Below are 21992 nucleotides of genomic sequence, written 5' to 3'. Positions count from 1 at the left end.
AAATTACATTTTTTTTTTGCAAAACATCACATTAAAAATATACCTATCAACCTGAAACAATCTTGGGTGCAGCTGGTTTTCTTTTGGTGTAATGTGTGCACCTCAAAATATTGTCAGAAAAAATAGGCTCGCTCCCCATCCCTGGCCCTCAAGCAGGCTAATGGAAAGAATGAACAACTTGTCTAGAACCTAGGCTTTGATTTCTAGTGTCTTCCTCTATCCCACATTCATTCAGTCACCAAATTCTCTCTCATCCTTACAAAAATCTTCCCATATGTTCACTGCCATCGCCTCTCACCTTGACCATTATACACCTTCCAACTAGGTTTCTATTTCCTCCAGTATTTCCCCACTATAGTTTGTTTATACCACCTTGAGAGTTAGCAAATTAAATTTATTTGCTTTCCCAGTCAACAAACATTAACAGCTTTTATAGTACACATAATAAAATCTAATCTTAGCAGATTAGACTCTTTAATAACATGTCCTAAACTAGTATCCTAGTTTCATCTCTTTCCACTTCCTATGCTTGTCATACTTCCATACTTACTCTTTAAGGCATCATTTTCTGCCTCATTTTTAGTGCCTTTATCTCTAACCTGTCCTCCTCAAAAACCCTTCATCTGACAGAATGCCTCTCTGCCTTCAAATCTACAAATATGGGGTCTCTTTTCTCCATACAACTTACTCATTTTGAATTCACTTGAGCTACCCTGTATTTCTACAGCCTTTCCTCTACATTTCATATTGGCATGTCATTAAAGTATGCCTTATATTATAATTATTTGTGGAAATGTGTTTCTCTCATGAGATTATAAGCACCTAGAGAACAGTTCTTCTACAGTACATTTTGCCAGGCAGGGCCTTAATAAATGGCTGTTCATCTAAAATGACTAGAATTAAAACCCAGAAGTTCATGGATAACTAGATTAAATGTGCTTATAGATAAAATTGTTCTTGTAAAGGGTAAAAGACAATCAATATTTTAAACTACAGATTTTAAGACCAAAGCCAGCAAATGCATACTTTTGGTCTGGCAATTTTGGCAAACAGTGCTAGAAGTTCTGTCATGTTTTCAAAGCCACATGTGCTGCCATAATAACCTCTGTGGCATGGTAGGAAACCAAAAATAACATTTTGAAAGTAAAATCAAGGCATTATAAATACTGTGAATTAGTAGAGTTTATCCAAGTCCTCACCTGTCATTTATACACATGCAACATTGTTAGGAATAGTTGCTGTGAAATACAGAAAATGTACTCGCATATGAAATAACAGATTTTTCAAAAAATAATTTGCGTATGATTTTTATCTTATTGCCACTCTCAAAGGAATTCTTGTATACAGTAATAATTTTCTAGTACTGTGCATGCATCTTAATACAGTGTATCAAAACTGAGAGAGGCAGGGTAATGGCAAAAACTGAATCACACTGGTTTGGTGGTTATTGTCTGGCCCGGAGAAAACTACAGATTACACAAAATAGAAGGGTGACAAGGCTGCCAAAAATTAAGATTGACTTCATTCAAATATACCTTTATGATCTTAGTTGTACCTTATCAATGTCCCTATAAATGAATAGTTGGCTTAAGTAGTTTTAGATATATTAATAAACTCTTGAATACAAATTAATTCCAAAGACAGGAACATCTGCCTTTCAGTTAAACAACCAAAGATAAAGGCAAAATACTGATTGTGTCAGTTAGAATTAAGAACGATTTTCAATTTTATAAAACTTGTAATATTTATATATATTAAACCAAAACCTGTGCTGTTCTAGATTTATTGATCTGCTGTGCTTGTGCAGAATCAATAAAACTCAAAGTACATATAAAGAAAGCTCACTATTAAAGATAGGAAGCTTCTAATTTCCACTGAATTGTTAAAACTTTTTCAGTCTCTCCATAAATCTTGTAATATCAACAAAAACAGACTGATGTCCCGCCGTTACAGCTGTTTCTATATACCACTGTGAGAGGTGATTTCAAAAAAATTTAACCTGGATGTTAAACTCTTAAATTTCATCAATTTTTGACTGCATGTTAAAATGAGGTAAATTACTGAAGTTTTAATAAGGAATTAATATTCAAATAGATTAAACAGAGCTTTAAAACGTCAGAGAGGTATAGTGATACTATTCAAAATTTAACCTTTATAAGCAGTGTTAATGGAAATTCCAACTATTTAGCCAAATTTATATACTGTTTCCTGGAACTCTTCCTAATATTTTTTAGTTTAACTTTCAACTACTTGAATTGATACATGTTATAGTTCTCTATCTAAAAGTCTATCCTTATACATGGTTGCATACATTTTTTACTTTTTTAAAAATATCTTTTATGCAATAAATTAACGTTGACAAATTAAAACAGTAAAATTACCACAAAAAATTATCTACATCTTAGATTCTAATGGAAAAGGAGATAAGAAGAGAAAAATCAATAGATACTTGTCTTACACATAATGCAATAATTTATATATTTAGGTAACAAATAGAGCCCGATTTTCAGATCTCATTTCAGAAAAATTAGATCAAGACAATGAAAAATCCAGCCAAGAACTAATACATATATTTGTCTTACCATGTTTTGGTTGAAACGAATATATAAATAAAACAAAGTAGGATGGCAGGCCAATCACAGGCATAATTTGTGCTATGTAGTTGCCCATACAAATCTTTTTACATGCAAACTAACTTTTTCTTTTAAAATCATCTTATTCATAACACAAATTTAATTACAGGATGGAAGTATATATACATTCCTCAGTTTGTCACTTGACACACTTCAATGAAAAACTTCAATATTTTACTTGAGAATAAAGTACATGAAATAAAGTTTCTATTTTGTAGGTTGAATAAGAGCAGACAAGTATAAAAAAGATTGCTCATGTTTTAATGAATAACTGATTATTTGACCAAATATTAAATACATCTTTTATAAGAGCTGAATAATGCCAAACATGAAGATATGGCAAATAGCTCATTGAGAGCTTAATATATATTAAGTCATACTGAAATGCTCTGAAGACTACCACCATATCATTCTACATTAAATAAAATATGTTTACTATGATACTAATCCCTAAATTTATATCTTGGCTCTTCTTAGGAAGATAAACAGCAGCTTTCCTTGGGAAGTCAAGTGAAAGATGTGATTTCTTTTTTAAAAGAGAAGGCCCTCAGCCATCGTTTTAGAAATAAGTAACTTCAAATTATTAAAACATCTAAAGAAAACATGCTATCAGTAGAAATAGCAAAAATTATAAACCAACATACAAGATACTGAAAAGGTGTTCATAACAGTGCAAAAAAATCTGATATCAATTTTATGAATACATGACTTTGTAATGACTAATAAACAGACAAAATCGATTTTTAATAAAGTAAGCTAACAAAGTAAAGCTATATTTTAGTTTATTTTCAATTAAAAGTTAACACAGTGATTTAATTGCAACCTTGTGGATTTACGCCTCTTGATTTTCACAGAATTAACAGGCAATATAGAGAAATGAGGCTATTAGTGTATGTAATCTGCAAGGTTCTCGATATCCTTAAAATATTTAAGCAATGGTTACTTTACAGGCTATTCAATTTAGTATTGTTCTAAAGAGCTCTAATTCTTACTCTCCAAGTTTTTAGGAATACTGAGACCATTAAGAATCAATTCTAAATATTTTTGAAAAGTACAACTCTAGAAAATGTGAATTCTAAGATACTTAAGATTAGTCCCTAAATTTTTTTATCATGTAATATTAATAACAGACTAACAACTGTTTTAAAAGACATCTATTCTTAATGAAACCAATGATAGTTTTCTAGGCTGAAATGTTGGGAGAATTTATGTACTTCTTCACATTTTTGTACCACAATACAAAGGAATTAGTAAGAAAATAAAAAAGTAACTACGTTAAACTAGGCAAAGTATAAAAGTTATATCTGACCACCAAGTTTATTATAATTGTCACCATTTTATAAAATATTTTATAAGCATGAATCAACCCCAAAATCTTGCGAAGAATACAAAGATAGAAAAGTGCTTTTAAAATGTATTCTTAAATACCTTAATGTGTTGCAGCTGCTTTCTGAACCCCACATGGCAAAGAGGTAAAACACATTTTCTTGAAGTGTAATTCAAATAACTGCAACGGTCCAGGTTCTTATTTTTGCATTAGCCAATAGCTATTGCAGGCCAGTTATTACTACTAAGACATAACAAAGCATTTGTTACGATGCTCTGACAAATAGTAAAATGCTGGGCTAAGCCATTTCCTTGTAACTAAACTAGCTTTTTATTCAGGGTGTCTGATAATAGCAATTGCCTTTCTGTTTTGACTTACAATTGGTTCCAAAAAAATGCTTTTGAACCAACAATCTGATTTAATGAGCATTAAATATAAACTAATTTTTAAAAACGGTTACACAAAAATGCAATGATTAAATGTTTTTTAAATATAAATCCCAAAAGATGCAATTTTACTAATCATATTTATATTAAAATATGAAAATCATGCAAATGAGACAAATTATTCAGAAGTAGAAAATATTATTTTTAATTTCAGGTATTTCCTTAGTTGCCGTGTTTACTTTTATGTAAAGGTAATACAATTACATTTAAATTATGGAGAAATTTTGTGATACCTTACAATTTATTCTTTTTTAACATGAACAGAAATTTGATAGTCTAAGATTTTAAGATTTCACGCTTCAGTACAGCTCTGAATTAGAAACATCATATGAATGGCACAATATCATACTAAAGTATAAGTAATAAAAAGTAGTCTTTTTAAATCTGTTAGATTTTAGTTTGATGAAATCAAAAAGACAAAAAGGAATACCTTTGAAACATATTTTTAAAAAGCAAGGAAAACTAATATAATTTATCTATTTTTATAATTAAAATAAAAACATTAGTTTTTAAATCCTGGTAATAAGGCAATTTAAAATACATTTTTTTCCAGCATAGTTATTAAAACATGCAGATTCGGTTTTGCATTCCAAACTCTTCAAACAGGTATGTACATTTTTGAATATTTTTTAGTTATATGTTTTGTTAACTTCCCTTCAAACTGTTAACATGTTAGGATATTTGACACTTGGTTCAAAGAGTATAAAAATGTATCATCTTTTTTTAAGTAAAACCTTCCACTTTTATATTTAAAAAGATGATTTCAAATCTACATTCATAACATATTTTACCCTTATCTGTACAGTTACTCTTCATATTATATTGTGCTCATAATATAGCTTTTTTTAATCTGCTCAGATGCAAGAACAATTAATGCATACACATTTACTCAACAGATACAAATGAGCAAAGAATGATATACCATAATTCAAATTATTTTTATTACTCAAAAATATTTAATAAAAATTTCTTTGATTACCTACAAAGAATGTCAGGGTTATTTTAAAACAAAGTGCAGATCAATTAACTTTCTTGTTATAAATGTCACCAATATAACAATACTTTTATAGTAACTTTTCAATAACACATTTTCTTTGCAATGGATTCAAATTTCACTAATTTTAAAAACTACTCAGTAGTCTACCTTCAAATTTAAGACAGAACCAGTAGAACTTACCCTAGCTGTGCCTTTCCAATAACCTCACAGAAGTTATGCACTCCCTGACAGTTACTGTTCCCATTGTAACAATTTTCCTGAAATGAATTCTCTAGTAACCCTTACCTCGCTGTGAAGGGAGGTGTGCTATTTGAGAGAAAAAGATAATGAACTGTAATATTAGATTCTACTTTCCGGTGCCTTTTATACTTAGACCAACTATGATAAGAAATCTCTTTTTATCATTTTAAGACAACGCAAAGTTGGCAATACCAGGATGCCTATCAATAATTCTATAGAAAAGGAGCGTTTGTATATTTTTGTGAAACATACCATCATAATCCTATTGAAGTGTAATTGCTGTTGCAAGCAGTCTCACCCTGATATGAAAATGCTCTGCATAAATGTAGCATAGACTTGTTAAGATAATACATGACCATGCTGACAGGGTAATACTTATATAAAAGCCCATGCCAGTACCATAAATCTCTTTATTAGACAAGTTTCCATACTCAAAGGGTCATTCTGTGCAACAATAACAATCTGGCTTTTCACATTAGTAAAGAGTAGCTAATAAAATAATAAATCCACAACAAGAGATTTCATTAAGAATCAAAGCCTCTTAAAATACAAAGTAAATATTTTTATTTATCATATCATTCCTTGGTAACTAAGGGAAAATGAACCATTATATCTCTTTTCATAGATGCACAAGTAGAAAACCCTTTTTTTCCAACAAGCAAATTCTGAAATAACTTCATGATACCATAATGTAAAAAATATTTTTAGAATTTAATATAATATCCTAGCCTTAAAGTTTCTGACCAAGTATAAGCACATAACGTGAAAATTTTTGCCAATATGATCCAAATGACCCTAAAGGCTTTTTTCCACCCCGATTATCAAAACACCTGACCGCAAAACTCTCAAGTATTTCTGAGAATGTAGCTTTTAATTTCTTAGAAATTAAGTTGACACAGGGTTCATAAATAGAATTCAGTTTTTAATCAAGTACTATCTATCTTGCCTGCATTCACTTTTTTCCAAGTTAGTCAGCAGTTTTAGGTCATTACTGATAGTTTCCCAGTTTAAATTTCACTGTACTAGTCAGTACAGTATTGCACAAGTCAGTAATCCAAAGTGATCATTTTTATTTTTAGAAAAGAATGTATGAAAGTCATCTAATTTGATGTTAATTAAAGATAGAGGAATATCATTTACTACTGCTTAGTGACTGTTTTATAAATTTTACATAATCTAGAACATTATCCTTAAAATTTGAATATTTCTTTTAATAATTATGTTATTTAAGCAAGACATAGTTCTGCAGTCATCTTCCCAAGAGCTCTAGTCAACCAATAAAAAAGTAGAAGCTCAAAATGAATCTGATTATTTATCTTCATAATCTTTCAAGTTATTTTTACTAATTAAGAAAAGGTAAAAAGGACATTTGTTAATCTATGAATATCGGAAATGATAAATACCTGGCATTTATTATATTAAATTTCGCTATAATTGGCTAATCCCAAATGCTTTTCTTAGAACAATTTTCCTCAAATGAAAATAAAAAATATGTTAATACAATATAATTTTAAAATGAGAAATTACCAATTTATACTGCCTTGATTATTTTATCTCATATACAAGCTCCCTCTGCAGGTAGTAACAAGGGTTAGCAAAAATATTCAAAACATGTAGGCAGTTGCAGGTCATTATTGCATAAAAATACTGTTATCTAGCACTGTTCCCTCCTCCTTACCAATTATCTGATTAAAATACCTGCTCTTGAAAATTTGTGGTTCAACATGATTATTCTTGTCCCTCATCTTGGTTAAGAATGCAGCTTGAGCAGGGAAGAAACACTAACTTTTCACAGTCACCCAAGAGCTAATCTCACAAGGTGTATTTCAAAGAAAACATTACCTCGCTTACACAGCACCAGCCTAATATGACAGACCACCCAAAACAAAGCTTATCTGTCCAACCCGTTTGTCTGATGCATCTTCTGATTGCCAAGTAAACAATCAAAGGCATTTTTGGATCAATTAACAGTAAAAGATCAATTTTAAATGAATGCAGTTAACAAGTACATTTTCTACTTACTTGGAATAATCTAAAATTTAAAGCTGGAGAGTATTTACTTGCGACAAATAAATCTATTTTCATTAATTCATTACAAAAAGAAAACTGATTTGGTTTGCAAAATGTTCTTTACCCCTCCGTAATATTTTTTTCTGAACCTGTTTTAGATTTGTTTACATACTCTCCTGTGCCATATTCCTTTCCCTAGGTGAACAGAGAGATAAGGTACACCCTTGCCAAGGAAGAAAAAGAAAAAAAAGGTTAAGAACCATTTTAAGGTCTTGGGGACAATGTGTTACCAAAGAAAATTGCTGCAAAACAATGTTTGACATCCCCTCTTTTAAGATGTCCCCCTTGCAGAAATTTGAGGCAAATTTGGTTTGACTTACCTATAAATGAACTGACAAGCTTATAAAAGTGGTTTTTAAAAACTAATATCCTTATTAAACAACAGAAAATTATAAAAGATGTAGTAACTTTCATGCTAAAACATACAGAAATATGCAGAGATATGTAATATTTTTCCATTTAAAGAAAACAGGGTTAAGGGAAAAGGTAACTTATAAAAGCAGTGTTTTTAGTGGGTTTTTACTTAAAAAAAAATTGTTTCACTTATATTTTTAAATATTGAGGCTGCAGACCAAGTTTAAAACCAACAATATTAAAAGTGGCTTCCAACATAGCTCTGGGTATCACACACAGCATTTGCAGCAGAAAAGACAAAGGGGAGAATGCCCCTATTATTATCTATACAGTTTTCAAAAGGAAGCACAAAATATCCAAACAGTATCTTTTTCATGACAAACAGAACTTTGAAAAGGACAAAAACAGTTAAATGTCCTTAGTAAAATGTCAAGGACAGCATAAGTTTAGTAAATAATTTTTGTTGATGCATATGAAGCAAATTGTAGTTTTAGAATTACGTCCATCTTTTTTAAAATGAAAAACAAGATATGTAAAATGTATTAATTCATTTAATCCATTAAGCTTTTGTCAAATTCTATGAAAATACGTACAATCACTGGGATGCAAATGCATAAGCTTACATCACCAAAATTAATGTTTTCCAAACCATGTTGGACTTTAACTACAGAACTACAGAAAAGCCAGATTTTAAGAATTAAAACACACAAGCACTTTGAGATTAAGAACACAAAGATGAATGGATAAAATATCATATAAAAATGTGTTCTATAACTTCTAATTAGTAACCGCAGTAACAAACAGTAAATAATGGTAAGCTTTTAATGCAGAAGAATAAAATTTCCGTATGGAAGGCACCACAGGAACAAAGAACTAATTCCAAATCGAAATACTCTGATTCAAAGTAAAGACACAAGAAAAATCATTTCAAAATTATTTTCACGAAAAATTGTAATTGAAAACTGATTAGATCAATATAATCTACATAAAACAGAAATATATCAACTAAAGACACTATCTAAAATCTTGTTATGATTCATCCAATGCATGGAGAATCAATGTCATAGTATTTAATTTTAAGATTAAACGATTAAAATTAGAACTCACATTATAAACGAAATAGAATTCTCTTTTGCTTTCTCTATAGATACACTATTGACTAACCTCTACAAGGGAAAACATCAGTCAAACGCAAGATTACTCCCAGCCTGCTCCCAGCAGCCAAGAACCATTTTTGACAGTAATTGGGGTTAGATTATTCTGTCATCTAAATCTAGAGCAACACTCTGTTTGAGGTGTGGACCGATGTAAAATATCTACAAAATGATGCAAAGTGTGGACAAAACAAGCATATCATGGTCCAAAAGACAGGAGTGATCTTTGAGAACAAAACAGAGATTAAATAAGTCATATATTTTTCAAAATCAGTTTAAAAACAGTTATCTTAATCATGCATATTTTGCATTTTAAGCTTATATTTGAACTAATTTTTAGCCAATAACTTGTCAATACTGACATATACAAAGGAAAATACAATTTGCACAGTTATTATGTACATGTGTATACATATATATTTTGACCAAGAAAGGAGTTCAAGATTATCTAATAACTGAAAAGACATAACTAAATTATTTTTTTTTTATTAAGAGCCTCATGGTGCATTCTTCTTCACTACAATGGCTAAAGATTTTTTTTTCCAGAAAAAGACACAAGGTTGTATCTGGTCTTGCTCTTACAAAATAATATGCGTTTAAATTGATTTAAGTCTAATGTTAACCATCTTTTCAACTTCTCCCATCTCTCATGGCTGAGAACTAAGTTCATTTTTATTTCTTTTTATATTTTCAGATAAAAAGAAATTTTTAAGTTACTTAATGCATCTGAAAACAGAATTAAAATTTGGTCATTATTTCAAGAAGTTAACTTCTACTTAACTTGCCTGCTTTTTTAATATTATTTCTACTTTTATTAAAGTATTGAGTCTATCCTCTAAAAAAAAAGTCTCCCAAAGATTCTTCAGTTTAAGTATGCTTCTTTAAGGCAACTAATTTCAATACTGAAATTCGGAGATTAAGGTGTAATCCCTGTGTGAATTTTAATGTTTTTAATGTACTTCTTACAGATTGGAAAAATCAATAACAAGACCAACAAGGGCTCATTTTGCTCAGCATACGTTCTGTCAGGTAGTGATTAATGCTGTGCTCTGTAGAGGGAGACATTACATCCGGGCTAAAACAGACCTAAATTTTACCCTCAGGCAGAAATCTGATTTAAACATCTCTATTTAAAGTGACATTTGTCCTCCCTTTTCAACTGGTTTCCCCAGAAATTCCAGGAAGTTGACTTCATGACCTAAAAACAGTCGGGTGGCTGTAAGCAGCAGTTGTGCCTGTTCCTGCACTTTGGAAAATCTGGGTGCCAGAATGAATCAAGGTGGTTGGTAGGTAATAAAAAGGTGTCCAGCTATCTGCTATGATAAATTCCATGTCACTTCACTGTTACAAGTTTTAAAGTTTTAAAGTTCCATATAATTCTAGAGTCAAGAGTAAAAATTTCTAAAATGTGTTTCTGTTGCTGATAATGACCTAGCTATCCCTACTGACTATAGTGATATTTCACTATATTGATCTGAAATATCAACTGATTGCAAATTCTAGAAATTCAGAAAATCAACTGAAAGAACAAACCTCTAAAACAAATGAGAATATGCAAGTGGAAACAGTTTCTTGTAGGTCATATAACAGCTTCCATAAAAAGAAAAGGAAAAAGGAAAAAAAGTTCACATAACAAAAGTTACCAAGTAAACAAGATGTATGCATATTAAAACAAGCACCGATACCCTTATACTGTGAAACATGGTAATTTTTGATATTATTAAGCTACTCAGACAATGCTGGCAAGTTCCTACTAACCAAGGTAATCTAATTTCTGTTGCTTTTCAACATAAATTGATTTTTTTTTCTTTTAGCCTGTCTAGTAATTGAACAAATTTATACAACTGTGAGGGGATTTTATTTACCACCACACAATTCATAAAATCCTCTACGAAGACAAACTATACTACTTCATAAAACTGCATTTTTGTTGTAATTAAACAAATCATATTTAAACTTGCTCTGTGCTTCCAAAGCAATCAATGGCATTTTTCTGTAAACTGCATTTTACTTGCAGGTGTTAAGCGCTTGGCTCGTTCATTCGATTTACCTTTTATTTTTTAGATAACTTTTATTTGCAAAATATGGGAGGTTTTTCCCTAAGAAATCATTTTTTAAAAATTGTTGGATAAGAATATTGGAAAGTATCTGCAAATTAATGCCTACATTACTGCCAAATTTAGTCCATCAGATAAATGACCTACAAAGATTTTTTTAACTGTTTTTGGTTGATTGGGACCTTTTCTTATGACACAACGATCCACTTAAAAAAAAAATACCTGCGTCCATCAAAAAACATTAAGAGATGTTCACAATTTATAACATATACTTAACAAGACCTATATAGTAAACTAAAAAATCACACTGAAGTCCTGAATAAAATTTAGGAATTACAGACTCTCGTTATAGTTACTGCTTTAAACCTTATCACACTAGGTCAAGAAAAATGTCATTATTTTAGGACTTTAAGTCCCTAATATCAATAATTAACTATCTCTAGATTAAATAAGACATTTCCTTAACCTTTTTCTTAAAGCATTAAAAAATAATAATAATCACTACTTGACCAACGTTGAATAGCAAAAGAATTTCAGAAAAAGTCTCAATTCTTCTGATAACATCAAGTCTAATTACAGTAATCTTGGTGATTAAATACTTTTCAACCTTTCAACCTTTAATCAAGAACTATTTGAAGAGATGAATACTTGGGTGGGGCTATGGACTAATTAGAGTTATGTAAGAGAGAAGTTAAACTATGGTTTTAATCTCTCTTTAAAATAGAATATGTTTTAATCTTTCTTGAAAATAGTTACAATACAGTTATCTATTTAGATAATGCGAACTAATATTTAAACAAATTACCTTAGAAACTGATATGAACAAAACATAGGATTTTAAGTCCTTTTCAGGTCTATCAGCTAAAGTCATTATTTTTAATGCTGGATCAAAATAATCAATTTGTGCTCTTTTTAGCCAGGCATTTTTTTCAAATAACTTAAACTTTTTTATAATTATGCAATTTACTTCTAAAATTTACTAGCTTAAAATAATCCCACTTTAATTTTATATGAACCTTTTCTACAGAAAAGCAGATGTCAAATGTGTACCTCTCCTTCAAGACATAAAATCAGGTACAGTGAACATCAAGACAAAAGTGATCTTTGAAGAAACTTTTTGAAAAAGTAATTCATATGACCCTAAATTCTTTAAATTTCAAAAACTATGTTTCATTCCCAATCTAAGTACAATTGATCTGTGCTCTTAAATATCAACTGGGCAAGTGGTATGGATTTTTATTAAAACAAAAACAGATTTCTCTCAGGTAGGTACAAGTGTATTAAGTCCATGCCTTAGAATAAATTGTAATGCTCGCTTTAGCTCATACTAGACCTGTCAATAAACTTATTTGAACATTTATTTACTAAAGTCAGGTCAAATAAATATTTTGATAGAAAATAAAGCAATAACATTTTATTACTATGATATACAGATTTCTAGTTACCTCCTGACCTTCCCAACGTCTCAATCTCAGCTCACGTATTCCGATATTACTGAAGACATTAAAATATTACTTTAAATCTCTTAATGAAACACAGAAAGCGTCAATAATGATCAAACAGATCTAAGTAAACCTTGGTTTTAAAGCTCTCTTCTTGCTAATTTTAAGAAAGGAAACACCCAAAAGCTTGGTGTTAACGTTTCTGCTGATTGTGAAAATTGCAGCAATAAAAACTCCAATTGCTTGTCTTAAATTAAGACTTCTAGAACTCCATGTGAGATCCCTATGTTTATAATAGTTTTTATAACATTTGAAAGTTTTGTTGTCTGCTTTGATGTTAGCCCATTAATATAGCAGAGAATCAAAAGCCTGGAAAAAATAAATTTATTGGAAATTCTCAAGTCAAAACCTAAAGTAATTGGTTTGTTCTACCCCACATGATTCAATTTTCTGATTTCCCCAACTACCTGCTCCCAGAGCTATCTGCATTCCTCAATTTGTTTTCTGTTGCCAACACATAGTAACCCACAGTGATTGAAAATGGCAGCTGAAGTGCTTCTACAACACATTAATTTTTCTCTAAGTAGTCCAATTTTGTCATCCAAATGTCGAAAAATCTTCTTTTCATTGCAATTTACACCTTTAGAGATTTGCTGAATTCAGGATCACCACAAGGTAAAATAAAGAGCAGTGTTTTCAAGACAATTTTTAGATTATCACTAATAGCTCTGAAGAATAATACGTTTTCTTTATAGCACTCTACATTCAAAGCAAACTAGTTAACAGCAACTTAAGTGCAATAATAGCAATTACATCGATGTGGGCTTTTTTTTTTAACCTCGATAGTACTTTAGACAACTGAACGGATCAGATAAATAAACTATCATAAAATGCTTTCAGGCTAATGATATACAATTTGAATGCCACTAAAAATATCTCAATCTGAAAAAAATTATCATCCTATTAAGCTGAAGGCCCAAAATGTTAGGCAATTAATAACTTTTTCCTCTAAAATTGTTTATGAGTTAATATTCACTATTAAAATAAAAACAAAGCATTCTGCACAGTTTTTTTTAACAAATCCCTCCTCCAATGAAGGGATATCATCGATTCACATTCAAAATCAACCAACCATCAAAGATAAAACTATAAAAAAAATGAGCTTACAAATTTCTAAAACCTTCTCTGAGATTCGTTTTCATCTTATGTTTTAGTAAATCTTAAGCTAAGTAAATAAAAACAATACTTCTCCAAAAGCTGAAGATAGTTCTCCCTTGACCCATCTGTTCCATGAAATAACCCAAATACTTGTTTCATCACTCATTATACTCAGTTGTTAAAAGAAATTCAAAGAATGAATCTCTCACATATGTAAAAAAGCACTAGCAAATACATTATATATATTAAGAAAAATAAACCAACTTTAAGCTAAACTCTAGTTTAACTGTTTGATAAAATACAAAACTTTTGAGACAAAATATTTGAACAGAATTACTTCTATTTAAATACAATTCACAAAAAAATTGAGTGTCACCCAGAAACCTTAAACTTAAACTGGCAATAGATGCTACATTAACAAAGTTCATGTTATATTTTAATAATCAAAATTCTCCACTGATTTTTTCCCTACTAATTTAGCAAGTACATTAAAAATAACATTTTCTAGGTAAAAATGAATTTGCTTTTATCACAAAATTTCTATTATTTGATACACTCATGAAAAGACTTTCTTTCCCATTTTATTAATATAACAAAGTGTAGGCCCTAGAAAAGAACTAAGAAAGTAGGAAAAGCTTTCTCACTCTCTCTTCTACTGAAGGAACCCCAAAAGACAGGCAACAGTGACTATCATAAAATAAAAGGTCACCTTTTTTCTAGGAACAAACCATTTATCAATAGAAAATAATTGTCTTGCCATTTGCAAGGGCTCCACAGTAATAGACAATGTTTTTTGCTCACATAATTACAAAACAGTAAAAGTTCAGAAACACAGCCTAAATCCACCTCCCTATTTTTACCCTTTACAATTCTCATTGCCCTTTGGGCCTCCTCTTGGAAGCAAATGGAAGACAAGCTGAAGTTTTCTCAATTGAGCTGAAGCTAAGAAACCTTTGATATGCTAATAGTCCCCTTCAAACGGTAAGAATTCACACTTGCATTAATTCAAACAATTTGTGCAGAATGATGTGAAATGGCACCTCTTTTAGAGGCAAGCAACAAAAGGAGAGAATTGGAATGTCTGAAGAAACTAAACAACAGAACATTTGTTCTGCAGTATTCTCTTCATCACGCATAAATTTATTGGAGGATGGAGGGAGGAAAAACAAAGTTCCATAACACATCTAACAAAAGTAGAATTTCTTTATAAAGTGTTTCTCAAATATTATAAGATACTAAATTTAAAGTTAGAGTTACGTTTTACCTAGGTCAAAGAAGTCCCATCACAACTTGGAATGTTGCCAAAGACATCACACAGACCAATCTATTTTTCTGCTATGGATGCATATTGCCTCCTTAGTGCCCTCCTTACTGCCCACCTTTTAAGGTTCACCCAAGATCAAACCTGATTTAGACATCCCAACAGGCAATTATTTACCAAACGGATGTGACTTTTCTTCATTGTGCAACTCGAGTTGAGCAAAGAGCAAACTCGCTGGGGCCCGTTCCAGACACAAATACTGACAGGGAAGTGAATGAACCAACCACGTCCGTTAAAGCTATACCTCTGGAAAAAGGAAGAGAGAAGTGCATGTACTGTAAAAACTCCAAAAGAAAATTTACGAATTGGGGGTGGGGGCGGGGAACAGAGTGCCTTAGAACCTGGCCTTTGTAACGGGAACCATATGGTTGGTGGCTGCGGCTCAGACGCTCCCAGGCTGCTTGGAGAAGCTGCTAAGCAGCCTGACACCTTTCAAGAAACAGGAGGAAAATAGTTCCTCGGTCTGAATCCGAGACTACACAGTTTGCATCAGGAAGAGCGGAATAAGGGGGCCAGGGAAAGGGGAAAGGGTAATGGCGAGGAGTTCATAGAAGATGGGAAAAGAAGACGGACACCAGCGGACTTGTCCCTCTAACTATGCTTTTAGAGGACAAAGTAAACGAAATATAAAAAATACATTAAAGACATACGTTCCTTAGCCTCCGCTCAGCGACACTTTGGCCCAAAGTAAAGCTTCCAGAGATTTCCCCTAACCCAAGCCCCGTAGTGCGACGAAAGGAACAAACTTTCCAGATTCCAAGCGAAGGAGACTTGCAAGCGTGCTTCCCATTGCTGGGACGCTTTTGTCGCTTCGCTCGCCCTCGCCTCTCCAACAGAGGGTCGGGGTTGCCCCCAACCAATCAAGAAGCCCACGCTCGATTAGCCCAGGTCTCCCTTTTCCTGGAGCTCCTTCCACGCCTCTTTCTCCCCGCTGCTCCCCACCCGGCACCCCAAACTACCAACCAGGCTTCCCGCGGCTCCCAGACGCACAGCCACCCCAGGAGCACACACCCCGTAAGTTCTCCCGCAGGCCCAGCGCGGCCCGCTACTGCCCTCTCACTGCGGGTCGGGGAGGCTCTCTGCCCTCCCCAGGGCCCGCTGGTGCCCGGCCCCGCCACTCTCCCGCCCAGCCAGGGAGCCTCTAATCGTTACCAGCCCCAGCAACGGCCCGACCACATCTGGCTGCGCTTTGCTGTCATCCTCGCTTCTCTACACCACCTAACCACCGACAAGAAGAAACAACAACCCGCAACAACTCAGCCCAACCCTCCCCCACCGTCCACTTCCCCGAACTCGCTCCCAGCGCTCGGCCTCCCCACTCCAATTCCAGCCCCGGACCGGTCTGCAGGCGGGTGGGACGGTGGGGGACAGGGCCCCGCACCCCGAACACAGCAGAGGACGAGCCTCACATTTCCTCCCACCCCAGACGTACTGAGAGGACGAACGGAACCTTCCGACCCAAGCTGTCCTAAAACCAAAATATGTACAATGCAATCCTACTCCTTTCTCCCCCCAGCGCCCCCTGCAACTAAACTGATGCATCGAGAACGTTACAGCAGCTCCCGGAGAAAAGGAGAAGCAGGCTGGACGGGACTGGGAGTTCTGCGTATCGATTTCCAAGGAGAGGAGGTGGGAGGGGAAGGGGGAGGGGGTGAGCAGCCTGAGCGAGCGCGGGTCTCCCCCTCGGCCCAGCCGAACATAAACAAACAGCCGAGCCCCAACTCACCCGCGGCTCCCTCCACCTCCAGCATCCACCCCCGGGCAGGAGGCGCAAAGCAAACAGGTCTCTGGAACCCACCACAGAGGCACATTGTTCGCTCCTGCGGCTCTTACCTCGGTCTGCGAGCGCGCCCCGGGGGCAGGCCGTCTGGCGCGGGAGCCGCGCGAGGAGAAGCGCAGAGTGCAGCGGCGACCCCGGCCAGCGAGGGCCGAGGCCGGCCCCAAGCTGGTCGCCGGCCGCCGAGTCCGCGCGGGAGGCAGCGCTGCGGCTCGCCGGCCGGACACGGCGCCGCGTCTCGGCGCGTCCTCCTGCTCGGCCGCCGCCGCCGCCGCCGCCGCCTCCTCCAGCCAAGCAGCCAGCGCCGGGCGGCTCCAGGGGTTAGGTCAACATTTTCCTGCAGTTTCCCACTCGCCGCTCCGCAAGAGGAGTCTTGGGCACACACGCACACACCCCCAGACCGCACGCTCCCTTGGAAAAATAAAAAAATCGGGAAGCAGAGCGAAAGGGGTGGAGCAGGCAAAAGCCCGACAGAGGTGCGCAGACTTGGGAGTCCCCTCAGAGCGCCAGCCGCGGGAGGGGCGGGCAGACGCCGGCGGCGCGAGGCCAACTCAGTTTGTCCGGCTAAGCCCCTCAGCCCGCGGTCCGCGCCGGCCCAACTGGCATCCCTGGCGCAGACCCTGCGGCCTGGGGCGGGAGAGAGCGCTGCCCCTCCTCACAGTTCGGGTCTCCGGGCCGAGGCTCAGCGGCGGCCGCTGCCCCGGGAAGGGCTGAAGGCGAGGGCTCGGGGAAGCAGGGAGGTGCACGGAAGAGCCACGCCACGCACAGCAACGGAGGGGAGATGTCCCCCAACGATCCCAAGGAATTCTCCGGTAAGCTCCCGATTTAGCTCCGGCACCTCTGCGTGTGTGTGTGTGTGCGTGTGTGTGTGTGTGTGTGTGTGTGTATGTGTGTGTGCGCGCGCCGAGAGAGAGTGAGAGGGAGTGAGAGGGAGAGAGAGGGAGAGAGGGAGAGAGACGGGGGAGTGCGAAGTCCTGACACAGACTCACGGCGAGGTCTGAACTGGAGTCACCTCCAGCGTCCTCCTCCTCCTCCTCCTCCTCCTCCTCCCCACACCCCTACCTACCCCCCACTCCGCCGAATTTGGCTAATCATATAAACATATTATCGTGTACAGTGGCAAAGGACAAATCTCTCCCTCCTGATTTTTCCAGCAAGGGGCTCAGGCAAACTCAAAAGAAGATTACAGGCAGCTAAGTACAAAACGTGGAGCAGATAATCTATAACTCATTGCCGCCCAATGGCCGTTTTCCACTCCATTTGAGCAGCTGCGGCGGCGGTGCGCCCGAACAGGGGGAGGGGAGAGAAAGGGGACACTTACGGGCTGGAGCTGTTCGGGTGGTGGTGGCCAGGCAGCCGCCCGAGGACAGGCCGGCCCCGGCTCCGCCGGCGGGGCAGCCGCAGGGCTGTCCGGGCAGCGGCGGCGAGGGACGCGCGCACACAGCCGCAGAACGCGCTCGGGAGGCGGCTTGCAGCGGCTAGCGCCCCTCCCCTTTGGCCTTGACACCCCCCCTCCAGTCCCGGGGTTCCGCATCCAGCCTCCCCCGCTACGGTATCAACACACCCATTCAACCCCTCCCGCCACCCCCTCAAACTCCACTCACTGCGCGTTCGGTCTTCCGCGCGCTCCGCTGGCGCGCGCTCTCCATCCTCTCCACACACACGCACTTTAAAAACATTTATTTTATTTCTGGAACGGGGTGAAGGGTATTTGGGAGAGCGCGGCAGAGCCAGGCGCTCCAGCCTAGGAGGCGGGGCGCAGGGGGCTGGCCAGCGGCTCGGGGCCCCCTCTCCTCTCCCCTCCAGGCCCGAGTGCTTTCTCCTTGCCTGCACTTGAAAGAGGCGCCCAGGATGCATCTTTTACCCACCCTGTCTCCAGGTTTTCTCTTTTCTCCACGCTGCGAGCCCGAGGCCCCGAAACTTTTAGTTTCCGCAGCCCTCCTTTTGTGTGACTGCGAGGAGGAGAAAGAACGTCTGTTCGCCGCGGCAGCCTCCGTCCGGCTGCGGCGCGCGGGGGACGCTCCAGGGTTAATGTGTCTTTGATACCTGAGATTTCCGGCGCGCTCGTTAATGAAAGTTACATTTTTTAAAATTGCGATGACTTTTTCTTTGTAGTCACAGAGAGCTAGCCAAACTTTGGCTTTATTGACTATATTTCACAAGAGCGTTTTGTTTGTTTTTGATTAAACCCACCAGGATAAGCAGAGGAAGGAAAGGAGACTACAAGGCTCTTTACTCGCAAGTGCGTTCGTCGTGCTGTTAGGTCTGTTTCCCTCATTTCCTTACATTGAAACCGCTTTTGGTCTTGTCCTCTGATCACACTTCCTTGCACCTCTCTGTTGGTAGTGTCAACTAACAGCCAGGCAGCGCCAACGATGCACCCAACGTGAAGAGAACAGACCACGACGGGGCAAATCACACTTGAAAAATGTTTAAAAGCCAGTTAAGTGTCCTCTGCATACTAAGAAAATCAAACTTGGATTTTTTTTTTTAATTATAAAATTTCTGAGCTGAAAGAGGGAATTTTCAGATGTAGTTCTAAATCACTGATTGTACTAATGAATGCAGACATCAATTAAAGAAGCATGTTCGCATTGGTTTTTAAGATTTAAAACCTCTAGAAAACATAAGATTTAAAACCTCTAGAAAACAGGACGAAACTTGAGCTTCTTTGCTTTCAGAAACAATATGTACTTTTTGTTGCTGCGGGTATGTTGCAGTCATCATACTTCAGAAATCATTTCAAACAACAATGTTATTAAAATGTCAACAGCAGATCGTTCAAAAAACATGAAGACTCTAAATACCTATCAGTATTTTGTTACAAAGTCAGATACTTGTACTACTACAGTAAGTCCAGCTACTGGCCAAGTTTATTCTTATAAAAAATCATAAAAATACATAAGTGCAAATAAATGAAACATGCTCTTTTGATTGACTTGTTATAATTCCCAAAACAGGAATCCTTGATGATCAAATTTCTTTCTACTTAATGTCTTGATGTTTTAATATTCTCACCATTCCAAAAGATAAGACGAGCCACTTAGAGCTTTTGTGCTGTAAACTACATTAAACACTTCCATTCGGAATGTCTTAGATAACATAACTGAAATATTATTGACGCAGGATATAAATTAGTCCGGTAGAAAACACACTTATGCAGAGCTGGTGTGAAACCTTATAATGTACCTGAGTTTTTATGTCTATCAAAATGTATACATACGATAGACCTAACTAGGAAAATTAAATCAGGCTACTTTAAAGTAGTTGAAAAGAAGGCAGAATAATAGAATTCTCAGACCTCAGAGGTCATTTATATCATGGTCTCCTTTGGAATTTGAAATTATTTTATGCAAGATCATAAACTAAAATATGTTAAACTAATAACAATTTGCATTTACTGAAAGATTTTAGCCCTTTCTTTTGTTTATCTTTGAAGGTTTTTCACTCATCTGGGCATGATTCACAAGAAGCTCCAATGAGTGCATAGATCAGTCTAATCCTATTTTCTTTTGGGAGGCAAAACTTGGTCTGAAGTTTTTATTTAGTGAGCTTAGTAAGTAATCAATAGAAATTTTGCCTGAATTAAGCTGGCCATATGTTGGCTTATTTACTTATTTATTTAACTCTCTTAGAAAGAATCTTTGGAAGAACTCACTGCCTACATTTCATAGTTCTGACATTCTTCGATGCTCTGGACATGAGTGAGTCACTCTCCACTATGTTCCTAAAGAGACTACATCACAAAAATAGGATGCATGGGAGAGGGGAGAAGTTGTCAGAAGTGGGTTTAAACGACAGGGAGCGGAAAATGCCTCATACAAGTTTTTAATTTTAATTCAATAGGATGTGTATTTTACAGAGTTCAGAGGGTGCAACACCTTTTTTCTAAGAATATAATAAGTTTGCTGTGTTTGAAAAATTACATCTAACGGTATCCCTTCTCTAGAATAATGTTTTAAATATTAAAGAATTTTCTTCATTCTTTCCTTGCACTTTACACATAATACTTCAACCTTCTTTGTATCCATAAAGAAGAATTGAAAGAGTTTTTAATTGCATTGATATATCCAAGATTAAGCTGTTAGCCACAAACCTGCCATTACAAAGGAATACTTAAATGCACACACATCCAAAAACATAATTTGCTTGACACTTCATGACAATTCAAAATATAATTTATAACAATACAGGTGTTATAGTAGAAAAAAAATGAAATGAGAAGCTTAATAATGTCTGCAGATGTTAGCAAGTTAAGGGGAGCTGGAGTATGTTATGCATTCCCTACAATCCAATCAGTTTAACTACTCAATCTATATTATTATTTAAGTAATGGCAAAATCATTGACTTATTCATAATACTTGCTAATTGTTTTTAAAAATACATTCTGCAAAGGACAAAGGAAACACCCATTTCCATTTGTTTTATGTTAAATCAACATCTAACCACTCATGGTGATTTCATTCAAAGAAAACAGAAGGAACTCATTAGCTTATGTGGTTAGAGAGATTGATGGGCTTCAAACATTTTAACCATACATGTTTTTTCCAACTGCAGAAACTCATGTTTTTAATTTAAGCAACTTTAAGAAACTAAAGATTATTTTATTCAATGGGTTCACATATTTCTGATACAGAAATTATGCTAATTTTTAAAACTACATGCCATCCAATCATCTTTGTTTAGAAGGAAGTAATGAAGTACTTGTCACAGTACACGTTTGAAGAACGATAGTTGCAGTACCAAATAAAAGACTCCGAAGAACTATGAAAATGGGCAAGGTTGCAAAGTATTGTGATTAGTATAAGCCAGTAGAACATAGTAAGTAACTTTTTCACTGCCCCACTCTGGCAGACTTGTATGTAGATAACACTGTTCTAAAAGGGGCTAAGGTAGGGTGGGGAGAAAATTGGGGACTTGATAGTGGACCAAAATTGTGTGAAGTTTGAGCTACACAGCTGTGGAGAACTATCAATGAGGGTAGGTTGTGTTCATTATGGGGAGCATTTTTGCCT

The 21992-nt window shown here is 36.3% G+C and overlaps 1 protein-coding gene across 10 annotated transcripts in view; it reads right to left on the bottom strand.

The window, feature by feature from the left end:
- Positions 1-18955, bottom strand: part of ADGRL2 (adhesion G protein-coupled receptor L2) — a 179000-nt gene extending 160045 nt beyond the window's left edge. For 5 of the 10 annotated variants that reach the window (XM_023528056.1, XM_011355555.2, XM_023528051.1 and 2 more), the window contains exon 1: positions 18298-18423. The gene's annotated coding sequence lies outside the window, so the exon portion shown is untranslated. Of the gene's footprint in view, positions 1-16925; positions 16947-17032; positions 17154-18297; positions 18424-18844 lie in introns of those variants that run through there. The other 5 variants (XM_023528050.1, XM_023528055.1, XM_023528052.1 and 2 more) reach the window with 3 other exon arrangements.
- Positions 18956-21992: the final 3037 nt, after the last annotated feature.

Source organism: Pteropus vampyrus, unplaced genomic scaffold, assembly GCF_000151845.1.
Source record: "Pteropus vampyrus isolate Shadow unplaced genomic scaffold, Pvam_2.0 Scaffold22, whole genome shotgun sequence".
Lineage (NCBI taxonomy): Eukaryota > Metazoa > Chordata > Mammalia > Chiroptera > Pteropodidae > Pteropus > Pteropus vampyrus.
The sequence above is the reverse complement of the archived record's forward strand: the minus strand, read 5'-3'. Positions and strand labels throughout refer to the sequence as shown.